Here is a 19,387-nt window from a genome sequence, read left to right as displayed (position 1 = left end):
TGCTGTGGGGATGTTTTTCAGCGGCAGGGACTGGGAGATGTGCCAGGATCGAGTGAAAGATGAATGGAGCAAAGTACAGAGAGATCCTTGATGAAAACCTGCTCCAGAGCGGACCTCAGACTGGGGCGAAGGTTCACCTTCCAACAGGACAACGACTCTAAATACACAGCCAAGACAACAAAGGAGTGGCTTCGGGACAAGTCTCTGTATGTCCTTGAGTGGCCCAGCCAGAGTTGAACCTGATTGAACATCTCTGGAGAGACCTGAAAATAGCTGTGCAGCGGCGCTCCCCATCCAACTTGACAGAGCTTGAGAGGCTCTGCAAAGAAGAATGGGAGAAACTCCCCAAGTACAGGTGTGCCAAGCTTGTAGTGTCACCCAAGAAAACTCAAGGTAGCAATCGCTGCCAAAATGTCAAAAAGACTGTTTTTGCTTTGTCATTATGGGGTATTGTGTGTCGCTTGATGAGGATAAAAGGATTAAATCCATTTTTAAATAAGGCTGTAACGTAACAAAATGTGGAAAAAGTCAAGGGGTCTGAATACCTTCCGAATGCACTGTACCTACCTTATCGTAGCTGACTCATCGTCTGCGGTCGTCTCTCCCAGTTACACAGCTGTTCCATCTTATCCAGGGATTTCCCCAGGACCTGCTGGACCAGTAGACTGAGACCCTTCTCTGTTGGGCCCTCCCCAACCAGCACCCCATGAGATCCTCCGCTGTTACCACAACTGCTAACACTATGCTGGATCTGGGGATCACACACATAGGATACAGGCCAATGTTTAGAATATTGTAATAACATTGGTAATAACAGGGCCCATTTTTACTTAATCTTATGACCACAAAGTAAATCCATTCTGCCACCTCTGGTATCTTGGCCCTTCCACCCCTACGAGACGTCAGCTCACGCTCAGCCCAGTCCAAGCTCTACTCTGTCCTGGCACCCCAATGGTGGAAACAGCTTCCCCCTGAAGCTAGGACAGCAGAAAACATCTGAAACCCTACCTCTTTAAAGAGTATCTTAAATAAACCCAGAGCAGTGCAGCTGAAGAACCTTTTGAGGATCTGAGGACCCATGCCAAATCTTTTCAGTCTCCTGAGGGGGAATAGGCTTTGTCGTATCCTCTTCATGATTGTCTTAGTGTGTTAGGACCATGATAGTTTGTTGGTGATTTGGACACCAAGGAACTTGAAGCTCTCAACCTGCTCCACTGCAGCCCTGTCGATGAGAATAGGGGTGTGCTCGGTCCTCCTTTTCCTGTAGTCTATGATCATCTCCTTTGTCTTGACCATGTTGAGGGAGAGGTTGTTGTCCTGGAACCACACTGTCAGCTCTCTGACCTCCACCCTATAGGCTGTCTCATCGTTGTCGGTGATCAGGCCTACCGCCGTTGTTTCGTCGGCAAACTTAATGACGATGTTGGAGTCGTGCCTTGCCTCGCAGTCGTGGGTGAACAGGGAGTACAGGAGGGGACTGAGCACGCACCCCTGAGGAGCCCCCGTGTTGAGAATTAGCTTGGCGGATGTGTTGTTACCTACCCTTACCACCTGCGGGCGGCCTGTCAGGAAGTCCAGGGTCCAGTTGCAGAGGGAGGTTTTTAGTCCCAGGGTCCCTAGCTTAGTGATGAGCTTTGAGGGCACTATGGTGTTGAACGCTGAGCTGTAGTCAATGAATAGCATTCTCATATAGGTGTTCCTTTTGTCCAGGTGGATGGCACCAATGGCACCGGTTGGCCTATAGGTGGCGCTGTTTTAAGCAGTCTCTTTTAAACCCTCATATCTGTCACCCCGTTTGACCAAGAGCAGGGCTTGACATGAACCTTTTTGGGGGACAGATTTTTTACTTGTCCAAAAGCTCATCATTCTTCCCTCCAAAAATTATAATATGGTCTGTAACACAATCATTGTATGATGCAAGGTAACACTTTATAAAATAAATATAAAATTTCTTACCATAGAGAATCAGACAAAAATGTAGGCTACATTTTGGCTTCTTTACATATTCAAGCCCGTCTCAAAATAAAACACTGCCCCTTTAAGGCTCTTTTGGAGGATGGTTGGCCACCCTTGGTAGCCTATAAAATATAGCAAAATTACAAATTCAACCAAACTTTTTTTATGTCTTTAGAAAATAATTCCCTCCAGGGATCGATATTAACCTGCCAACCCCCCCCCACACACATTCCACTGAAAAGGCAGCGCGCGAAATTCAATTTTTTTTTTTGTGAAATATTTAACTTTCCCACATTAACAAGTCCAATACAGCAAATGAAAGATAAACATCTTGTGAATCCAGCCAACATGTCCGATTTTTTAAATGTTTTACAGCGAAAACACCACGTATATTTATGTTAGCTCACCACCAAATACAAAAAAGCACAGACATTTCTTTCACAGCACAGGTATCTTGCACAAAACCGACCAAATAGAGATAGAATTAGTCACTAACCAAGAAACAACTTCATCAGATGACAGTCTTATAACATGTTATACAATAAATCTATGTTTTGTTTGAAAAATGTGCATATTTCAGGTATAAATCATAGTTTTACATTGCAGCTACAATCACAAATAGCACCGAAGCAGCTAGAACAATTACAGAGACCAACGTGAAATACCTAAATACTCATCATAAAACATTTATGAAAAATACATGGTGTACAGCAAATGAAAGACAAACATCTTGTGAATCCAGCCAATATTTCAGATTTTTTAAGTGTTTTACAGCGAAAACACAATATAGCATTATATTAGCTTACCACAATAGCCAAAAACACAACCCATTTATCAGCAGCAAAAGTTAGCGATCGCAAAAAAACAGCAAAAGATATATAATTTTTCACTAACCTTGACAACCTTCATCAGATGACAGTCCTATAACATCAGGTTATACAATACACTTATGCTTTGTTCGAAAATGTGCATATTTAGAGCTGAAATCCGTGGTTATACAATGTGAAAACGTAGCAACTTTTTCCCAGAATCTCCGGATATATTTCTGACACTCACCTAATCTGACCAAATAACTCATCATAAACTTTACTAAAAAATACATGTTGTACAGCAAATGAAAGATACACTAGTTCTTAATGCAATCGCCGTGTTAAAATTCTAAAAATAACTTTAGTACGACATACAGCTTACGTTATAGCGAGACAGCGCCTGCAATGAGGGGGGAAAATAGTACTAAACATTTTCCACAGAAATACGAAATAACATCATAAATGGTTCCTACTTTTGCTGAGCTTCCATCAGAATCTTGTACAAGGGGTCCTTTGTCCAGAACAATCGTTGTTTGGTTTTAGAATGTCCTTTTCTCCTGTCGAATTAGCAACCAAAGCTAGCCAAGTGGCACGAAGCTGTCCATCTTCACCAAACGCAGAGAACGGAAACCGCCAAAACTCCCGATAAACTTTCAATAATCTGATAAAACTATATTGAAAAAACATACTTTACGATGATATTATCACATGTATCAAATAAAATCAAAGCCGGAGATATTAGCCGTCTATAACGAAAGCTTTTCAGAACGCAATCCAGGGTTCCTTCCCGCGCCTTGCTGAACAAAGGAAATAGTGGTCACGTCATTCCAAGAGCTCTTGTTCAACCTCAGATCAAGCTAGACACCCCATTCCACCTCTCACTGCCTCTTGACATCTAGTGGAAGGCGTATGAAGTGCATGTATATCCATAGATTTCAAGCAAATGAATAGGAAGGCCCTGGAACAGAGCCTCGATTTCAGATTTTTCACTTCCTGACAGGAAGTTTGCTGCAAAATGAGTTCTGTTTTACTCACAGATATAATTCAAACGGTTTTAGAAACTTGAGAGTGGTTTCTATCCAATAGTAATAATAATATGCATATTGTACGAGCAAGAATTGAGTACGAGGCAGTTTAATTTGGGAACGATTTTTTACAAAGTGAAAACAGCGCCCCCCTATCCCAAAGAAGTTTAAGGGCGTTCCGTCATCCCTGGGACAATAAAAAAGAGACTCTGGGGCCGTTCTGGGACGACAAATCCAAAATTCATACAACCACTGCACATTAAAACATTTAATAAAGCAATGAGGCTGATGCAACAAATCAGACTGTTGCATCAATGCGCACATGGCTGTAGGCTATGTGTCACGTCTACTCCCGCTCCAGCGCTCAATGTCCCCAGTCTACTAACCACCGGTCCTGGCAACCCATCATTACGCACACCTGGCAACCATCATTACGCACACTTGCGCTACATCATGAAGCACACCTGGACTTCATCACTCCCTGATTACATTTCCTTTATCTAGCACCCAGTTGTATCACCCATTAGGTAGTATTGTTTCCTGTTTACTTGTTTAGACTCTACTCCTGGTTTATATTCACTCCATGTTTGTTCCTATTAAACTCACCGACTGCACCTGCTTCCTGACTCCCTGAGACTCCGTTACAGAATACTACCTCACAGAATGGAAGCAGCAGCCAACCGAGAACCGGGGTACCTACTTCGCCAACACCACAACCAGCTGGCGCAACTGGGGACGGCTATGGACGAGGTCCATTTTTCTCATCAAACGGGGAGCCCCCATCGCCGAGAGGTCTAAGGTTGCCATGGTTATTTCCCTGCTAACCAGGCGGGCGTGGGCTACGGCCGTCTGGGAGAGAGGAGAGGAAGAGCTGGGTTCCTATGGGAGGTTCATGGCTCTGTTCAGAGGAGTCTTCGATTATCCACCGGGGGGTTGAGCGCCTACTCCAACTATGGCAGGAGGACCAGACCGCTGCGGAGTATGGCCTCACCTTCCGTACAGTGGCGGCATCCAGCGGATGGAATGAGCTGGCGCTCTGCACACTATTCAGAAGAGGATCGCGCGAAGAGGCCCAGACGAAGTTGACTTGCAAAGACGTCACCCTCTCATTGGACGCACTCGTCGCGATGGCCATCCATCTGGATAACCTCCTTCGGGAGCGTCGGCACCCCCATCACCTCACTACCTCATTCGTTGACCAATCTGTGTCAGAGTCTGAACCCATGGAGGCCTCCCCACGGCTGAGAGCTGAGAGCTGGGGCTCTGTCCCTATTGTGGTCAAGAGGGGCACCAGCTTCAATGGTGTCAGCTACGTCCCAACACGGGAGCCACCAGAGCAGAGGAACGGCTCCGTGATCATCCATCTCTTGGGGTAGGTGTGAGTATTCCATCATCACTCTCCATCAAACCCTTTTTAGTACCGATTTCACTATCTGGCTGTCCCTCGTGTTGTATCTACAGCTCTAGTGGACTCTGGTGCCGCTGGGAATTTTATTGACTAGGCCCTTGCCTCCTCCCTGAACATAACATCATACCCGCTCTCCTCGCCGTTTCCGGTTAAAGCTCTGGATAACCAACCACTGGGATCTGGGACAATGACACACATCACAGCACCACTCACCATCACCGTGGCACCCCAGCACCAAGAAAACCTTTCCTCATCATCCAGGCACCCGTACACAAAGTCGTCCTCGGCCTCCCATGGCTCCCAGTCCACGACTCCACCATTTCCTGGTCAAGGATGGAAATCACGGCCTGGGCACACGGATGTCAGAAGACCTGCTTTCCCTTACCCTGTGGTTCCACGTCAGTTGAGAGTCGTGTGGTTGCCCTCCGTGTCTTTATTAAATGTTTTTTGTTAAAATAACATGTCTTTGTGTAACGTCCTGACCAGAGTTATTATGTGTTTTGCTTGTTTAGTGTTGGTCAGGACGTGAGCTGGGTGGGAATTCTATGTTGTGTGTCTAGTTTGTCTGTTTCTATGTCCAGCCTAATATGGTTCTCAATCAGAGGCAGATGGTAATCGTTGTCCCTGATTGAGAATCATATATAGGAGGCTTGTTTTGTGTTGGGATTTTGTGGGTGTTTGTTTCCTGTCTCTGTGGTTGTCTGCACCAGATAGGTCTGTCTCGGTTTTTGCACATTTTGTTATTTTGTATGTTGTTTGTAGTGTTTCACTTGTTCTTTTATTAAACATGTTGAACACTAGCCGCGCTGCACTTTGGTCCTCTCCTTCAACTATGGAAGAAAGCCGTTACAGAAACACCCACCTAACCCGGACCAAGCAGCGTGGCAACGGGCAGCAGCGACAGCAGCAGTGGTACAAGGAGGAATGGACATGGGAGGAGATTCTGGACGGAGAAGGACCCTGGGCAGAGCCAGAGGAGTGTCGCCGTCCCAAAGCGGAGCTGGAGGCATCAAAAGCGGAGAGGCGGCATTATATGAGGCGCTTGCAAGGCAGAGTGGCTGGAAACCCGAGAGGCTCACCCAAAAATTTATTGGGGGGGGGGGGGCTAAAGGGGAGTGTGGCGAAGCCGGGTTGGATACCTGAGCCAACTCCCCGGGCTTACCGTGGAGTGAGAGGGCGTCGTACTGGTCAGACACCGTGTTATGCGGTAAAGCGCATGGTGTCCCCAGTACGCGTGCTTAGCCCAGTGCGGGCTATTCCACCTTGCCGCACTGGTAGGGCTAGGTTGGGCATCGAGCCGGGTGCCATGAAGCCGGCCCAACATATCTGGCATCCAGTACGTCTCCTCGGGCCGGCGTACATGGCACCAGCCTTACAGGTGGTGTCCCCGGTTCGCCTGCATAGCCCAGTGCGGGCTATTCCACCTCGCCGCACTGGCAGGGCTACGGGGACCATTCAACCTGGTAAGGTTAGAGAGGCTCGGTGCTCAAGAGCGCGTGTCCTCCTTCACGGTCCGGTATATCCGGCGCCACCTTCCCGCCCCAGCCCAGTACCACCAGTGCCTACACCACGCACCAGGCTTCCAGTGCATCTCCAGAGCCCTGTTCCTCCTCCCCGCACTCGCCCTGAGGTGCGTGCCCTCAGCCCGGTACCTCCAGTTCCGGCACCACGCATCAGGCCTGTAGTGCGTCTCAGCCGGCCAGAGTCTGCCGTCTGCCCAGCGGTGCCTGAACTGCCCGTCTGCCCAGCGGCGCCTGAACTGCCCGTCTGCCCAACGCCGTCTGAACTGTCCGTCTGCCCAACGCCGTCAGAGCCGGCCGTCTGCCAAGCGCCATCGGAGCCATCCGTCTCCCCAGCGCCATCTGAGCCATCCGTCTCCCCAGCGCCATCTGAGCCATCCGTCTCCCCAGCGCCATCTGAGCCATCCGTCTCCCCAGCGCCATCTGAGCCATCCGTCTCCCCAGCGCCATCTGAGCCATCCGTCTCCCCAGCGCCGTCTGACCCATCCGTCTGTCCTGAGCCGTTAGAGCTGCCCATCTGTCCCGAGCCGTCAGAGCCGTTCGTCAGTCAGGAGCCGCTAGAGCCATTCGTCAGTCAGGATCTGCCAGGGCCGCCAACCAGACAGGATCTGCCAGAGCCGCCAACCAGACAGGATCTGCCAGAGCCGCCAACCAGACAGGATCTGCCAGAGCCGCCAACCAGACAGGATCTGCCGGAGCCGTCAGTCAGCCATGAGCGTCCAGAGCCGTCAGCCAGTCATGAGCTGCCCTACGGTCATGAGCTGCCCTACGGTCATGAGCTGCCCTACGGTCATGAGCTGCCCTACGGTCATGAGCTGCCCTACAGTCATGAGCTGCCCTACAGTCATGAGCTGCCCTACAGTCATGAGCTGCCCTACAGTCATGAGCTGCCCTACAGTCATGAGCTGCCACTCAGTCCGGAGCTACCTCTCTGTCCTGAGCTACCTCTCTGTCCTGAGCTACCTCTCTGTCCTGAGCTACCTCTCTGTCCTGAGCTACCTCTCTGTCCTGAGCTACCTCTCTGTCCTGAGCTACCTCCAAAATCATGTGGGGGCTTGGGGAGGATTCTTAGGCTAAGGTCGTGGGCGAGGGTCGCCACTCAAAGGACGCTAAGAAGGGGGACAAAGACAGTGGTGGAGTGGTGTCCTCGTCCACCGCCGGAGCCGCCACCGCGGACAGATGCCCACCCAGACCCTCCTCTTGAGTTGTAGGGGTGCGTTCGGAGTCCGCACCTCAGGAGGGGGGTACTGTAACGTCCTGACCAGAGTTATTATGTGTTTTGCTTGTTTAGTGTTGGTCAGGACGTGAGCTGGGTGGGAATTCTATGTTGTGTGTCTAGTTTGTCTGTTTCTATGTCCAGCCTAATATGGTTCTCAATCAGAGGCAGATGGTAATCGTTGTCCCTGATTGAGAATCATATATAGGAGGCTTGTTTTGTGTTGGGATTTTGTGGGTGTTTGTTTCCTGTCTCTGTGGTTGTCTGCACCAGATAGGTCTGTCTCGGTTTTTGCACATTTTGTTATTTTGTATGTTGTTTGTAGTGTTTCACTTGTTCTTTTATTAAACATGTTGAACACTAGCCGCGCTGCACTTTGGTCCTCTCCTTCAACTATGGAAGAAAGCCGTTACAGAAACACCCACCTAACCCGGACCAAGCAGCGTGGCAACGGGCAGCAGCGACAGCAGCAGTGGTACAAGGAGGAATGGACATGGGAGGAGATTCTGGACGGAGAAGGACCCTGGGCAGAGCCAGAGGAGTGTCGCCGTCCCAAAGCGGAGCTGGAGGCATCAAAAGCGGAGAGGCGGCATTATATGAGGCGCTTGCAAGGCAGAGTGGCTGGAAACCCGAGAGGCTCACCCAAAAATGTATTGGGGGGGGGGGGGCTAAAGGGGCGTGTGGCGAAGCCGGGTTGGATACCTGAGCCAACTCCCCGGGCTTACCGTGGAGTGAGAGGGCGTCGTACTGGTCAGACACCGTGTTATGCGGTAAAGCGCATGGTGTCCCCAGTACGCGTGCTTAGCCCAGTGCGGGCTATTCCACCTTGCCGCACTGGTAGGGCTAGGTTGGGCATCGAGCCGGGTGCCATGAAGCCGGCCCAACATATCTGGCATCCAGTACGTCTCCTCGGGCCGGCGTACATGGCACCAGCCTTACAGGTGGTGTCCCCGGTTCGCCTGCATAGCCCAGTGCGGGCTATTCCACCTCGCCGCACTGGCAGGGCTACGGGGACCATTCAACCTGGTAAGGTTAGAGAGGCTCGGTGCTCAAGAGCGCGTGTCCTCCTTCACGGTCCGGTATATCCGGCGCCACCTTCCCGCCCCAGCCCAGTACCACCAGTGCCTACACCACGCACCAGGCTTCCAGTGCATCTCCAGAGCCCTGTTCCTCCTCCCCGCACTCGCCCTGAGGTGCGTGCCCTCAGCCCGGTACCTCCAGTTCCGGCACCACGCATCAGGCCTGTAGTGCGTCTCAGCCGGCCAGAGTCTGCCGTCTGCCCAGCGGTGCCTGAACTGCCCGTCTGCCCAGCGGCGCCTGAACTGCCCGTCTGCCCAACGCCGTCTGAACTGTCCGTCTGCCCAACGCCGTCAGAGCCGGCCGTCTGCCAAGCGCCATCGGAGCCATCCGTCTCCCCAGCGCCATCTGAGCCATCCGTCTCCCCAGCGCCATCTGAGCCATCCGTCTCCCCAGCGCCATCTGAGCCATCCGTCTCCCCAGCGCCATCTGAGCCATCCGTCTCCCCAGCGCCATCTGAGCCATCCGTCTCCCCAGCGCCGTCTGACCCATCCGTCTGTCCTGAGCCGTTAGAGCTGCCCATCTGTCCCGAGCCGTCAGAGCCGTTCGTCAGTCAGGAGCCGCTAGAGCCATTCGTCAGTCAGGATCTGCCAGGGCCGCCAACCAGACAGGATCTGCCAGAGCCGCCAACCAGACAGGATCTGCCAGAGCCGCCAACCAGACAGGATCTGCCAGAGCCGCCAACCAGACAGGATCTGCCGGAGCCGTCAGTCAGCCATGAGCGTCCAGAGCCGTCAGCCAGTCATGAGCTGCCCTACGGTCATGAGCTGCCCTACGGTCATGAGCTGCCCTACGGTCATGAGCTGCCCTACGGTCATGAGCTGCCCTACAGTCATGAGCTGCCCTACAGTCATGAGCTGCCCTACAGTCATGAGCTGCCCTACAGTCATGAGCTGCCCTACAGTCATGAGCTGCCCTACAGTCATGAGCTGCCACTCAGTCCGGAGCTACCTCTCTGTCCTGAGCTACCTCTCTGTCCTGAGCTACCTCTCTGTCCTGAGCTACCTCTCTGTCCTGAGCTACCTCTCTGTCCTGAGCTACCTCCAAAATCATGTGGGGGCTTGGGGAGGATTCTTAGGCTAAGGTCGTGGGCGAGGGTCGCCACTCAAAGGACGCTAAGAAGGGGGACAAAGACAGTGGTGGAGTGGTGTCCTCGTCCACCGCCGGAGCCGCCACCGCGGACAGATGCCCACCCAGACCCTCCTCTTGAGTTGTAGGGGTGCGTTCGGAGTCCGCACCTCAGGAGGGGGGTACTGTAACGTCCTGACCGGAGTTATTATGTGTTTTGCTTGTTTAGTGTTGGTCAGGACGTGAGCTGGGTGGGAATTCTATGTTGTGTGTCTAGTTTGTCTGTTTCTATGTCCAGCCTAATATGGGTCTCAATCAGAGGCAGATGGTAATCGTTGTCCCTGATTGAGAATCATATATAGGAGGCTTGTTTTGTGTTGGGATTTTGTGGGTGTTTGTTTCCTGTCTCTGTGGTTGTCTGCACCAGATAGGTCTGTCTCGGTTTTTGCACATTTTGTTATTTTGTATGTTGTTTGTAGTGTTTCACTTGTTCTTTTATTAAACATGTTGAACACTAGCCGCGCTGCACTTTGGTCCTCTCCTTCAACTATGGAAGAAAGCCGTTACAGAAACACCCACCTAACCCGGACCAAGCAGCGTGGCAACGGGCAGCAGCGACAGCAGCAGTGGTACAAGGAGGAATGGACATGGGAGGAGATTCTGGACGGAGAAGGACCCTGGGCAGAGCCAGAGGAGTGTCGCCGTCCCAAAGCGGAGCTGGAGGCATCAAAAGCGGAGAGGCGGCATTATATGAGGCGCTTGCAAGGCAGAGTGGCTGGAAACCCGAGAGGCTCACCCAAAAATTTATTGGGGGGGGGGCTAAAGGGGAGTGTGGCGAAGCCGGGTTGGATACCTGAGCCAACTCCCCGGGCTTACCGTGGAGTGAGAGGGCGTCGTACTGGTCAGACACCGTGTTATGCGGTAAAGCGCATGGTGTCCCCAGTACGCGTGCTTAGCCCAGTGCGGGCTATTGCACCTTGCCGCACTGGTAGGGCTAGGTTGGGCATCGAGCCGGGTGCCATGAAGCCGGCCCAACATATCTGGCATCCAGTACGTCTCCTCGGGCCGGCGTACATGGCACCAGCCTTACAGGTGGTGTCCCCGGTTCGCCTGCATAGCCCAGTGCGGGCTATTCCACCTCGCCGCACTGGCAGGGCTACGGGGACCATTCAACCTGGTAAGGTTAGAGAGGCTCGGTGCTCAAGAGCGCGTGTCCTCCTTCACGGTCCGGTATATCCGGCGCCACCTTCCCGCCCCAGCCCAGTACCACCAGTGCCTACACCACGCACCAGGCTTCCAGTGCATCTCCAGAGCCCTGTTCCTCCTCCCCGCACTCGCCCTGAGGTGCGTGCCCTCAGCCCGGTACCTCCAGTTCCGGCACCACGCATCAGGCCTGTAGTGCGTCTCAGCCGGCCAGAGTCTGCCGTCTGCCCAGCGGTGCCTGAACTGCCCGTCTGCCCAGCGGCGCCTGAACTGCCCGTCTGCCCAACGCCGTCTGAACTGTCCGTCTGCCCAACGCCGTCAGAGCCGGCCGTCTGCCAAGCGCCATCGGAGCCATCCATCTCCCCAGCGCCATCTGAGCCATCCGTCTCCCCAGCGCCATCTGAGCCATCCGTCTCCCCAGCGCCATCTGAGCCATCCGTCTCCCCAGCGCCATCTGAGCCATCCGTCTCCCCAGCGCCATCTGAGCCATCCGTCTCCCCAGCGCCGTCTGACCCATCCGTCTGTCCTGAGCCGTTAGAGCTGCCCATCTGTCCCGAGCCGTCAGAGCCGTTCGTCAGTCAGGAGCCGCTAGAGCCATTCGTCAGTCAGGATCTGCCAGGGCCGCCAACCAGACAGGATCTGCCAGAGCCGCCAACCAGACAGGATCTGCCAGAGCCGCCAACCAGACAGGATCTGCCAGAGCCGCCAACCAGACAGGATCTGCCGGAGCCGTCAGTCAGCCATGAGCGTCCAGAGCCGTCAGCCAGTCATGAGCTGCCCTACGGTCATGAGCTGCCCTACGGTCATGAGCTGCCCTACGGTCATGAGCTGCCCTACAGTCATGAGCTGCCCTACAGTCATGAGCTGCCCTACAGTCATGAGCTGCCCTACAGTCATGAGCTGCCCTACAGTCATGAGCTGCCCTACAGTCATGAGCTGCCCTACAGTCATATGAGCTGCCACTCAGTCCGGAGCTACCTCTCTGTCCTGAGCTACCTCTCTGTCCTGAGCTACCTCTCTGTCCTGAGCTACCTCTCTGTCCTGAGCTACCTCTCTGTCCTGAGCTACCTCTCTGTCCTGAGCTACCTCTCTGTCCTGAGCTACCTCCAAAATCATGTGGGGGCTTGGGGAGGATTCTTAGGCTAAGGTCGTGGGCGAGGGTCGCCACTCAAAGGACGCTAAGAAGGGGGACAAAGACAGTGGTGGAGTGGTGTCCTCGTCCACCGCCGGAGCCGCCACCGCGGACAGATGCCCACCCAGACCCTCCTCTTGAGTTGTAGGGGTGCGTTCGGAGTCCGCACCTCAGGAGGGGGGTACTGTAACGTCCTGACCAGAGTTATTATGTGTTTTGCTTGTTTAGTGTTGGTCAGGACGTGAGCTGGGTGGGAATTCTATGTTGTGTGTCTAGTTTGTCTGTTTCTATGTCCAGCCTAATATGGTTCTCAATCAGAGGCAGATGGTAATCGTTGTCCCTGATTGAGAATCATATATAGGAGGCTTGTTTTGTGTTGGGATTTTGTGGGTGTTTGTTTCCTGTCTCTGTGGTTGTCTGCACCAGATAGGTCTGTCTCGGTTTTTGCACATTTTGTTATTTTGTATGTTGTTTGTAGTGTTTCACTTGTTATTTTATTAAACATGTTGAACACTAGCCGCGCTGCACTTTGGTCCTCTCCTTCAACTATGGAAGAAAACCGTTACACTTTGACGATTTTTGAAACACGCATTGTCGTCTCCGTGCTGTCCGCGCCTATACCGTGGGTCTCCCATCCTCCTCCATTTTTCAAGTCACCATCCTCCTCCATTTCTCAAGTCACCAGCCGCCACTGACACACACACAGGGCCTGACTGTGAAGTTGATGACAGATACACTGTAATTGCATCTCGTTCTCACCGCCTCCAGCTCTTTTCTGGTCCAGAGGACAGCGTTGTTCTTTCAGTGCCGTGGGGTCAGCACCTGTAGGTCACACAGGTGATATGGGGTTACACGGACCCCTACTGACCTCTCACCCCAACCTGTCAATGGCTATGGGGTTACCAGCCTAATCCTTCACCCAATGCTAGAAAAACCCACCCATCCTATTGTGTTTCTCACTTTCCTTTCCCCCCCCATTTTCACACACACTAGATATACCTAAATCCTGATGCATGGCAAACTGAACAAATAACATACACACACATTAGCCTATTCCTCACTAACTACTCCTTCACAACGTGTGTCACTACACACGTTGCTAATGCTAATGCATTTGTATCACTGCTAAGAATAGCTGGGTTATCATTAACTCAAAAGAGTGAGATGGGATAGGATTAACAGTTGTAGAGGGTTACTGACTGATGTTTGGACTAGTTCTGCTTAGCTTTTGGTTTGATTTGAAGACAGGGCACATTTTTGGAAGGCTGGGGTGAGTTTAAAAAAAGGCCTGTTAACAAAAGGGAGACAAGGGGAGGTATAGGCCGGGTATGTTCCTAAACATTCCCAAATGCTCCTGCCTATCTCGCTCTGTCTTTCTCGCTCTCTCTCTCTTTCATGCTGTGTGGGCTCTGACTCCCCCCTCCACCCCACCCCCTGTCTCCCTCCATCCCAGGCCGAGTATTCCTATTCCCCTCTCCCCACCGCTATCTGTTTGTCTCAGATATCCCCAGGAAAGGGCAACGCGGTGGTCATGGTGTAAAACATCCAGCCTTCCTGACGGACAGCCTGGGAAAGCAGACCAAAGGGCTTCTCTCTCCCTCTCTCGCCACACTTTAACTCTCAGGTCCTCGCAGATCGGAGCTGGCTAATGCATGCCTGACAGCAGAGAGACAGAGCAGTGTGTATTGTAACATAGCTCAGAACAGGTCTGGGAAGCACAGGTATGAATTGCACTAGGGAAAAACACTTTTCACTGACTCCCCAGAGCAAAGCACAGCACAATGCATGACGTTAGTAGAGCTCTGCATACTTCACAGAAATCTTCTTTCTATGTTGCTATTCTACCAGTCAGAGCCCCCGCCAACCATTCATCCCAGTCCCACAGAAAAAAAATAAGGGGGGGGGCTAAGGAATGTGGAATGTAGCTTCTCAATTGCATGGGTGAGCTACTGAGTGACAGGTAAGCAGAGCTGTATATGGAAGACTCCACCTGGGAGTGAGTTTGTTGGTGTGTAGAGGTCGACCGATTAATCGGAATGGCCGATTAATTATGGCCGATTTCAAGTTTTCATAACAATCGGTAATAGGCATTTTTGGACACCGATTGTGGCCGATTACATTGCACTCCACGAGGCGCCTGCATGGCAGGCTGACTACCTGTTACGCGAGTGCAGCAAGAAGCCAAGGTAAGTTGCTAGCTAGCATTAAACTTATCTTATAAAAAACAATCAATCTTAACATAATCACTAGTTATAACTACACATGGTTGATGATATTACTAGTTTATCTAGCTTGTTCTGCGTTGCATATAATCGATGCGGTGCCTGTTAATTTCTCATCGAATCACAGCCTACTTCGCCAAACGGGTGATAACAAGCGCATTCGTGAAAAAAGCACTGTCGTTGCACCAATGTGTACCTAACCATAAACATCAATGCCTTTCTTTAAAATCAATACACAAGTATATATTTTTAAACCTGCATATTTAGTTAATATTGCCTGCTAACATGAATTTATTTTAACTAGGGAAATTGTGTCACTTCTCTTGCGTTCCGTGCAAGCAGTCAGGGTATATGCAGCAGTTTGGGCCGCCTGGCTCGTTGCAAACTGTGTGAAGACCATTTATTCCTAACAAAGACCGTAATTAATTTGACAGAATTGTACATAATTATGACATAACATTGAAGGTTGTGCAATGTAACAGAAATATTTAGACTTAGGGATGCCACCCGTTAGATAAAATACGTAGCGGTTCCGTATTTCACTGAAAGAATAAACGTTTTGTTTTCGAAATGATAGTTTCCAGATTTTACCATATTAATGACCTAAGGCTCGTATTTCTGTGTGTTATTATGCTATAATTAAGTCTATGATTTGATATTTGATAGAGCAGTCTGACTGAGTGGTGGTAGGCAGCAGCAGGCTCGTAAGCATTCATTCAAACAGCACTTTTGTGCGTTTGCCAGCAGCTCTTCGCTGCGCTTCAAGCATTGAGCTGTTTATGACTTCAAGCCTATCAACTCCCGAGATTAGGCTGGTGTAACCGATGTGAAATGGCTAGCTAGTTAGCGGGGTGCGCGCTAATAGCGTTTCAATCGGTGACGTCACTCGCTCTGAGACTTGGAGTAGTTGTTCCCCTTGCTCTGCAAGGGCCGTGGCTTTTGTGGATCGATGGGTAACGATGCTTCGAGGGTGGCTGTTGTCGATGTGTTCCTGGTTCGACCCCAGGTAGGGGCGAGGAGAGGGACGGAAGCTATACTGTTACACTGGCAATACTAAAGTGCCTATAAGAACATCCAATAGTCAAAGGTATATGAAATACAAATGGTATAGCGAGAAATAGTCCTATAATTCCTATAATAACTACAACCTAAAACTTCTTACCTGGGAATATTGAAGACTCATGTTAAAAGGAACCACCAGCTTTCATATGTTCTCATGTTCTGAGCAAGGAACTTAAACGTTAGCTTTTTTACATGGCACATATTGCACTTTTACTTTCTTCTCCAACACTTTGTTTTTGCATTATTTAAACCAAATTGAACATGTTCCATTATTTATTTGAGGCTAAATTGATTTGATTGATGTATTATATTAAGTTAAAATAAAAGTGTTCATTCAGTATTGTTGTAATTGTCATTATTACAAATAAAAAATAAAAATAAAAATATTGGCCGATAAAATCGGTATCGGCTTTTTTTGGTCCTCCAATAATCGGTATCGGTATCGGCGTTTAAAAATCATAATCAGTCGACCTCTATTTGTGTGTGTGTCATTCCACTCATAGACCTTTACACCTGCCATGACTATCCTCTCTGTCTCTCCAACATAGGCAAATACATACCCGAACATTGTGTATTTGAGCCTGGTGTCTGACTCTGAACTGATGTGTGTAGGTCCCAGACAAGTGTTTCTTTGGCTTTACTAGTACTGACCATCTGGTTGCGTAGCCTGGCTCATTCCTCTCCAGTGGGTGGCGCTGCGTTGTCAGTCTGAGGGGTCTCACGCCCCTGAGGGGGAGGAGGGGATACAAAGTGAGGGAGGGGGAGACAGTAGTGGGGGGAGACAAGCACGTCAAATTAGAGTTGAATTAGAGTTGTGAAAAAAACCATACCGGTAGTTCGGTTCAGCAAAAGACGGGAACGCTCGCTCTGGTCTGTGGAATACAAACGTCCAAGGCAACTGGGGACACACCTTGACTGGCATTACAGGCAATATTAACCACACTTGATTGGTGGGAATTGTCATAGTAATGAGTAGACACTTCCTGACTCCAAGGACTTGTATTTCGTTATGGACTTCAGTTTGGTTATGTATCCCAAACTATAACACTTTCATCCACATTAGAAATGCAGCCTCTTTTTGATTTGTGTCTCATCAAATCATTTTCACATTTCTGATTTGTTTTTTTCATTTAAATCGCATAGTTGCTAGTATAATTCCAGAGACTCTCAAGAGCTGCATTTACAGTGCAGACCCCTTCACTTTTTCCACATTTTGTTAAGCTACAGCCTTATTATAAAATTTATCAATTCATCAATCTACACACAACACCCCATAATGAAAAAGCAAAAAAATGGTTTTTAGAAATGTTTAAAAAAAATAATTTACATAAGTATTCAGACCCTTTACTCAGTACTTTGTTAAAGCACCTTTGGCAGCGACTACAGCCTCGAGTCTTCTTGGGTATGACGCTACAAGCTTGGCACATCTGTACTTGGGGAGTTTCTTCCATTCTTCTCTGCAGATCCTCTCAAGCTCTGTCAGGTTGGATGGGGAGCGTCGCTGCACAGCTATTTTCAGGTCTCTCTAGAGATGTTTGATTGTGTTCAAGTCCGGGCTCTGGCTGGGCCACTCAAGGACATTTAGAGACTTGTCCCGAAGCCACTCCTGCGTTGTCATGGCTGTGTGCTTAGGGTCGTTGTTCTGTTGGAAGGTGAACCTTCGCCCCAGTCTGAGGTCCTGAGCGCTATGGAGAAGGTTATCATCAAGGATCTTTCTGTACTTTGATCCGTTCATTCTTCCTTCGATCCTGACTAGTCTCCCAGTCCCTGCCGCTGAAAATCATCCCCACAGCATGATGCTGCCACAACAAAGCTTCACCGTAGGGATGGTATTGGCCAGATGATGAGCGGTGCTGGTTTCCTCCAGATGTGACGCTTGGCATTCAGGCCAAAGAGTTCAATCTTGGTTTCATCAGACCAGAAAATCTTGTTTCTCATGGTCTGAGTCCTTTAGGTGCCTTTAAGCAAACTCCAAGCAGGCTGTCATCTGCATTTTACTGAGGAGTGGCTTCCGTCTGGCCACTCTACCATAAAGGCCTGATTGGTTGAGTGCTGCAGAGATGGTTGTCCTTCTGGAAGGTTCTCCCATCTCCAAATAGGAACTCTGGAGCTCTGTCAGAGTGACCATCGGGTTCTTGGTCACCTCCCTGACCAAGGCCCTTCTCCCCCATTTGCTCAGTTTGGCCGGGCGGCCAGCTCTAGGAATAGTCTTGGTGGATCCAAACTTCTTCCATTTAAGAATGATGGAGGCCACTGGGTTCTTGGAGACCTTCAATGCTGCAGAAATGTTTTGGTACCCTTCCCCAGATCTGTGCTTCGACACAATCCTGCCTCTGAGCTCTACAGACCATTTCTTTGACCTCATGGCTTGGTTTTTGCTCTGACATACACTGTCAACCATGGGACCTTATATAGACAGGTGTGTGCCTTTCCAAATCATGTCCAGTCAATTGAATTGACCACAGGTGAATTCCAATCAAGTTGTAGAAACATCTCAAGGATGATCAATGGAAACAGGATGCACCTGAGCTCAATTTAGAGTTTCATAGCAAAGGGTCTGAATACTTATATAAACAAGGTATTTCTGTTTTTTTATTTTTAATACATTTGTAAAAATTTCTAACAACCTGTTTTTGCTTTGTCATTATGGGGTATTGTGTGTAGATTGATGAGGAAAAAAGACTGTATAGTAACAAAATGTGGAAAATGTGAAGGGGTCTGAATACTTTTCGAAAGCACTGTACATGGCCCTGTATAAAATGTAAATACTGACAGACTCATAAAACCCCAAACTTTTATTTATTAACTTAACTCTCATCTTACATATTTCAGAATTTCACTCTTGAGCAAGTTATTAACCAGCGCTGAAGCCTGAAGGTCTAACTCTCTCTCACGCATACACACACACACACACCCTCCCTGTGGGAACAGCAGCCCAAGAAAGGGCAGGCTGCCAGCTGGCTATGAGACATGCTTTTGAGGCTGAGGATGTTTTTTTAGGTCTGGAGTCTGGACTGCTTCTCTCCCTTTCTCTCCCTGGTCCCTGTGGGAGGTTCTTGGCTCTCACTGCTCACGTCTACAGCAGTGGGGGATTCTGCATGGCGCTCTGCTGTACTCTGCTACCACCTATTGGCGACTATTGAGCAGTACAGCATGGTGAGGTCCTCCTAGGTGAGGTAATAAAGTGTATAATAATGCAGTGCCTTCAGAAAGTATTCATACCCCTTGACTTACTCCACATGTTCTTGTGTTACAGCCTGAATTCAAAATTGATAAAAAAAAAAAAATCTCACCCATCTACACACAATACCCCATAATGAAAATGTGAAAACATTTACATTTTTGCCAATAAAAAATAAATACAAACTGAAATACAGAAATATCTACTTTACATACGTTTTCACACCCCTGAGTAAATACTTTGTAGAAGCACCTTCGGCGACGATTACAGCATTGAGTCATCTTGGGTATGTCTGTATCAGTTTTGCACATCTGGATTTGGGGATTTTCTCCCATTCTTCCTAGCAACTTTTTTCAAGCTCTGTTAAATTAGATGGGGAGCGGTGGTGAACCGCAATCTTCAAGTCTTTCCACAGATTTTCAATGGAATTCAAGTCTGGGCCACTCAATGACTTTCACATTCTTGTTCTGAAGCCATTCCAGTGTTGCTTTGGCTGTATGCTTGGGGT

General features: G+C 49.7%; 1 long non-coding RNA gene across 1 annotated transcript; it reads right to left on the bottom strand.

Moving 5' to 3' along the window:
- Positions 1–590: 590 nt before the first annotated feature.
- Positions 591–16,433, bottom strand: LOC139544630 (uncharacterized). Its single transcript, XR_011668904.1, has 3 exons — positions 16,350–16,433; positions 13,174–13,236; positions 591–751 (listed from the first exon to the last, which is right to left on the bottom strand). It is a non-coding gene; the product is annotated as an uncharacterized lncRNA (long non-coding RNA).
- Positions 16,434–19,387: the final 2,954 nt, after the last annotated feature.

Source organism: Salvelinus alpinus, chromosome 18 (genome assembly GCF_045679555.1).
Source record: "Salvelinus alpinus chromosome 18, SLU_Salpinus.1, whole genome shotgun sequence".
Lineage (NCBI taxonomy): Eukaryota > Metazoa > Chordata > Actinopteri > Salmoniformes > Salmonidae > Salvelinus > Salvelinus alpinus.
Note: the sequence above shows the minus strand (reverse complement) of the source record. Positions and strands in the feature narration are given on the sequence as shown.